Genomic DNA, 6,213 nt, shown 5'->3' with positions numbered 1-6,213 from the left:
AGAAATCTCAAGAAGATTTTTTGACAGAATTTCAGTTTTTCAAAAAAAGAAATCATTGGAGCAATTTTCAAAGCAAACCCCGGAGAAAATTTTAGAATACCTTGGAAGGTCGTTTGAGAGAACGCTTAAAGGAATTTTTGTAGGATTTTTCGGAAAAAAATCTAGAAAAGTCCCGAAAATAGGGCAAATTTCTAAAGGATTTTCTAAAGAAATCCGTGGAAGAATTTCTGCAGAAACTGATACATAACTTTCTTACACAACTTTTTCTGAAGCTTCTGGAGGAATTCCTAGTGGAATTTCTGGAGAAATTTGAAGTTGCTGTGGGAATTTCTATTGAAATCTTCGGGAGAATTCCCAAAGTAATCCCAGTACAAATTTTTGAAAGAACTTTTCAAATATGGAATAGTTTCTGAAGAAATCGCTGAATGTTTTGTTAAAGGAATCTCTGGAGAAATTCAGAATATGCAGTAGCCTTGATACCGCTAAAATTAAATTCTCCTGATTTACTGCTTTCCTTAAGTATTATTGTTCCCGTGCGTTGTTGTAAAGAGTTGATCGAATAATACCAATACTTGGTCCGATTAATTAGCGTTAGCGTTAGCATAGTTACAGTATACTTCGTAGAATGGATACTAACAACATTCATGTACCTTTTGCTAATCTTGCTCGGATTGCTTTTCGGAACAAGGCTGGGGAGTTTACTTCGCTCCAATCTTATGCAAGAATACTAAAAGCACAAATGTCATTATTCCCGGCCACGCCCATCTTTACCGTAACTTGGGATAGGGGAAGGAAATGTTGATGTAGCACTTATATAAGAGGCCTCCGACTCAGTAACACTCCCATAAGTACTACGGAGTGGGTGGTTGAGAGATGTATTATGTAGGTCAAGGATTCGCCTGAAAAGCTGACGATGGACCTACGGCATTGGTTGTTTAGTTGGTTAAAATTTAATCTTTTGAAAGTCGGCAATCAAAAAAGATTTTTTCTATTTATTTTTATTTTTTTTATTTTTTTTTGGTCCGATTAATTAAACAAAAAATACATTCTCTTCCTTCCGCAATGACACGAACCAGAAATACGCCAAGTTTCTCTATAAAAAATAAAGTTCTCTACAACTTTTGCAAATATAGACTGTTTCAGAAATTATAAATACACTTTGTTTATTAAATAAAATGAACTGTTCTATCGATTTTCCCAACGTCTTTCAGAATATAGCATATTGCACTCCATATTTTTGTATTTCCTTCCAATTGTCTTGATATTTTGAAGAACAGTTGAGTTCAATTAACTTCATTCTCCGAATTTCCATTTGCACAAAGGTGTTTTTTGAAAGATTTCTACATTGTTTATGACTACATACAAAGAATTAATTAAACTTTTATCACATTCGCTTTCTCAACAAGTTGTCCAAGGAATGCCTTGATCAAAATCTGGGAAAAGTCGATGAAGGCATTTCCACAACATTGTTTCTGAGATCATATTTCTTATTTTTTAAGGTTAAGAACTACATACTATACACTACAGTTTCTTAGCTTTCCTGAACGTATTTAAGTTAAACATTTTTTTTTTTCATTTCATTCGATCCTTCAGATGGCAAAGCTTGTCATATCATAAAAACGAATGCAGTAAGCAGTAATTAAGACATTCGTTTGCTTAACGTTTGTTGCTACTGGTGTTGTTGAGAAATTTGAAACAAAAAAAATGTATTGAGAAGGCCCGTTATGGTGGTTCTTGATCAAATATTCCATTAAAAATTACTCTAACCAATCGAGAAATATCTTTTCTTATCGATCCAGCAACTTTTATTTTGTTTGGAAATGAAATATTTTATTTATTAGATTTTTTTCTTTTCTACTATGCTACTTGTTTTGACCACTTTGTGAAAATTCAAATTTTAATCATCTAGTTTAGAGAGCCCTATTTTTTAACTTTCACAAGAAACATCAACAAAATCGGTATTATTTGCTTCGTTAGCATGTTTACTATAAGAGGTAGAAGAAACTTTTTTGGACAGTGTGCTCAAATTGAAATGGCAATCAATCGTTAGTGTATTTATAATTTCTGAAACAGTCTATAAGTTCACAAGGAATCTGGTAAAGTTCTCGACATATGATCACTACAATTTTTTAAGATATTCTTTAGAGGAATCTGTTGGTAACAAAATGTTACAGTTTCAATGGTCGTAACGATCATGTCCCAGGAAACTTCATCAGTATATCAATCGTCATTTTAACAACGCGTTACCCATAACGTGTTCAATCGAAGAACTTACATATGGTTTCAGATGCTCACCGCCAGAGTGCTCCAAACAAAGTTTCGTCAGGTGAGCAACAGGTAAACGCGTTTACCTGTACATATAAGCATTGTATTAACAACAGTAGCCAAAGCTCCTCCGACTTAAAACAACCCGCCACAGTTGACTTATACGCACGAACCTGCCGGCTTATATCGCAGTATCGGTTGCGTTTTGCTACCAGTTGCATTCAACCTGTTGTTGCGATCGCGCAAGGTGTGCTTTCTCCGGTGGTAGTTTTCTCTAGTTGTCCTCTCCGTAGTTTTGGTCGAAAACTATATCACCATTATGTGTGTGAAGAATGCGAGAAGCATTAAATTAGCGGCACGCAATCGTTGTCGTAAAGTGTAGAAGGTATTGTTCACTTTCTGAGTTGCTACTAGTGTATCATAGAATGACCACCGGGAGATTCCTATATGTTAGTTGTGACGCGTTCGTGCGATGATGGCCGGATGTGAAGTGACAAGCCGCTCAACCGTGAAGCAAACAGAAAACGGGAGAAAAAGTGAACTTCATGACCAAACCACACTATCTTTCTGACGTTAGTTTTACTGGAGCAAGTGCAGGGGTGCGACAGAGCAGCCAGAGTAATCGTTCGAATACCTATACACACTGCCCGCACGATGCGATGCTAGACAGGTACCGGAGAAAACACCTGTGCCGATTATGGTTGTCTCTCGATGGTCGTTGGGTTCAGTAGTAAGAGTAACGACAGCTAGCAGTGATCCGGCTTATTTGTACGCATCGAGAGAGAACGACTGACTGTATGCGTTCGCTTATGGCTTAATGTTGCGTGTTGTGCTGCAAAGCAGACGGATGGGTTTGGGTGAATGGCTAACGAGCTTTCTATTGAAAACTTGAACTAAAAGTTACGTTCTAGAAATGCGTAGTAATGGCTTTAGATCCATCGAAGTGGCATTCTTTTTCGATAACAACTTAAAAGACAATACGTTTCTATTTTTTGCTTGGCATCCCTCCTTCCTACCCTTCTGGATTTTCGTTTACAAGGAGACACACGCTTTATATTGAAGTTTCACCTTAAGTAGTTAAGTGTTGTATTGTGTACGTTGGAAATAACACCAGTGCTGTGCTGTTGAGTCGAAAGTTGGATGCAAGTTATGAAAACTGCATGTGCTCCGAAACACAATTTCGTCGTTCCAACGGTACTAAGAACACCAATAAAATACTATGCGTCTCCATGAATTGCTACAATAAGGAGATACGTACAAGAGATAGACAAAATAATTGGGTCAAGTATTTTTTTACTTATCAAAAAAATATTTAACTATGTGTAACTTTAAGTAAAATAAATAACGACGAGAAACAGTAGCGTTAAGAAGGTCGAAAGCTTTTTATATAGTGAATACCAGGTAGAGAGATTCTTGGAATTCATTGACTTGCTCCAAGATGATACGGACGGAGCATGACAAGATCATCCGGCACAGAATCCTGTTTGCTGCCGTTGGAGAGTTACATAAATCTTCTCCTGTATCCGGTTAAGGTTCATTTTGCAGAGGTTATAGAAAACGATGCATAAGGCTATCTGACGTTTGATCACCTTTCTCTGTTTCGCTCCCGAGGAGGATAGGTTTGTTTTCATACGGAAACGTTTCCCTATGAAAATATTAAACAAAAAATTGCTATCCTCTGTGACTGCTTGAGAGAGAAGAGTGATGAACGCTAGATTGCCTTATAGCAACATAATACCCCGCCAATAGGCTCCTAAAGTCCTATCGGGATTCTTGTTTTTTTTTTTTTGTTCAAGAGTACATATTTACTCATTTTTTGACGTTTTTATTAACCATAGTTGAAAATATATAATTTTTATTTTTTTAGCCTTTTGTCTCGTCCCTAGCTTATAACACATATTATGAGTGATTTTTTTTCACCGTGTATGTCAGATAGGAACATTTTTGAAATCCCAGTGCGAAAAATGTCGAGCTCAGTCACACAAGGTTAACCTCAAATGTCAAAGTAGAACTATTTACCATTTTACTTATTTCGAATTTTCTCATTATTCCTTTGTTTTTCAAGTTCGTGTAAAGTACAATTCCAATTAGAATACCATGCTTGATCGTATAATTCAATATAAGCGAGATTTCGTCTTTAATTTTAGGACCCTATTATTGCATACAGTCAGGTCACTCTTTTTGGGCATCATTACGCCTTGCATCCAGACGGCCGGAAATGTCGCGGTTTCTCTGATGTTGCAGAAGTTGTGCAGATACTACGGGGTCAGCTTTGAGCATCTCGCCTGATATACGATCGACCCCCGGATCGAATTCATGCTCTGGATGGCTGTTTCTATCTCCTGCAATGATGGCACTTCGGGGTTGACACGAGTAAAGCGTCGAACCCTTGGCGGATCATGCTGAGGTGTTGGTGGTGTGGCCGACACTTGAAAAAGGTTTCCAACGTGCTCGAACCAGCGTTTCAACTGGTCAGCCGGGTCGGTCAATAGCTGTCCAGATGTGTCTTTCACGGGCATCGAAAAATGGCCATTTTTCGTAATAAATTTCATACAAATATTTTTTATCGTACTAAAATTGGCAATACCCACTATTTTTATATTTTTACAGCTTGATATGGATCCAAACTTCTTGGGAAAAATAATAAACGACATGTTTTGCATGTAATTTTTTGATACTGAATTTTTGAATTTACTAAAATTTGACAATTTTTGATATACTGTGCCTTTTACCCATCATAAAAAGTATCTGAACCTAATGCTAATTTAAAACAATTTCCATAAAAAGATAGACAATTTTATGAGGAAAAACTTTGCCGAAGACAGCATGGCGTTTTTTTCTATCTGTTTTAGAGTTATTCACAATTTACTATTTGGTGAGATTTGAATTTTTAGGTATTTTTCTAAAAATGTCACATAAGAACTTCCCAAAAACACATACAAAGTAAAGATGTCCGGCCATTTGGCCGAATGCCGTTTGGCCGAACGCCATTTGGCCGAATGCCATTTGGCTGAATGGTCGTTTGGCCGAATGCCGTTTGGCCGAATTATGTTCCCCCAGATGTCTCTAGCTCCGCTACACTTATTGAACGTCATGTTGATAGTATCTCAGAAATTTCCGAAAAGCTTAAGCCAGAGGATTTCTTTCTTGTGTTCGGCGATTATAACCAATCCGGTTTGCTTTGGAAAGCTACTGCATCCGGACCGGCTTGCATTGATACGGACAATTCTACATTCAACTCAGCAAACACAGCGCTTATTGATGGTATGACGATTTTGGATATGAACCAGATCAACCATATTACAAACCATTTAAATCGTACATTAGATTTGACGTTTGTCAACAGTATTGCACTTAATCAGTGCGATATTATGCTCGCTCCCGACGCGCTGGTCGATATTGATCAGCTTCACCCTCCTCTCTTGATCACTTTGACTTGCCCTCCATTGGTGCGCTTTGAGGAAGTTCTGGATGAAAGGAAGCTTGATTTTTGCCGTGCTGATTATGCGGGTCTTAATGCAGCTCTACTAGCTATTGACTGGTCTACTATGGAAGCGCCTGATGTTGATAGTATCGTTGAAGTTTTCAACCGTCGCTTAAATGATCTCCTAACGCAGTTTGTGCCTAAATCACGCAAGATGCCAAAGCCGATTTGGTCTAACTCTCGACTTCGAACGCTGAAACGTAAAAGAGCCTCTGCATTAAAGATATATTGCCGCAATCGTAACGAATTTACGAAACAAAATTTCTCGAGAGCCAGTAATCGTTACCGGAGCTACAATCGCTACCTTTATTCAGGTTATGTGCTACGAAAGCAGAGAGTTTTGAAAACTAATCCGAAACGGTTCTGGTCGTTTGTCAACGAGAAACGCAAGGAATCTGGACTTCCCGCGCAAATGGTGTATGGCGAATCTACATCGTCCTCCCTAGATGAAACTTGCAATCTGT

General features: G+C 37.9%; 1 protein-coding gene across 1 annotated transcript in view; it reads left to right on the top strand.

Annotated features, from left to right (window-relative positions):
• Positions 1-2,474: 2,474 nt before the first annotated feature.
• The window catches only part of LOC109421651 (myosin-VIIa), a 98,608-nt gene continuing 94,869 nt past the window's right edge, over positions 2,475-6,213 (top strand). The window contains exon 1 of the mRNA XM_019696171.3: positions 2,475-2,650. The gene's annotated coding sequence lies outside the window, so the exon portion shown is untranslated. The remainder of the gene's footprint in view (positions 2,651-6,213) is intronic.

The sequence above is a fragment of the Aedes albopictus genome, chromosome 2 (assembly GCF_035046485.1).
Source record: "Aedes albopictus strain Foshan chromosome 2, AalbF5, whole genome shotgun sequence".
In the NCBI taxonomy this organism is placed as follows: domain Eukaryota; kingdom Metazoa; phylum Arthropoda; class Insecta; order Diptera; family Culicidae; genus Aedes; species Aedes albopictus.
Note: the sequence above shows the minus strand (reverse complement) of the source record. Positions and strands in the feature narration are given on the sequence as shown.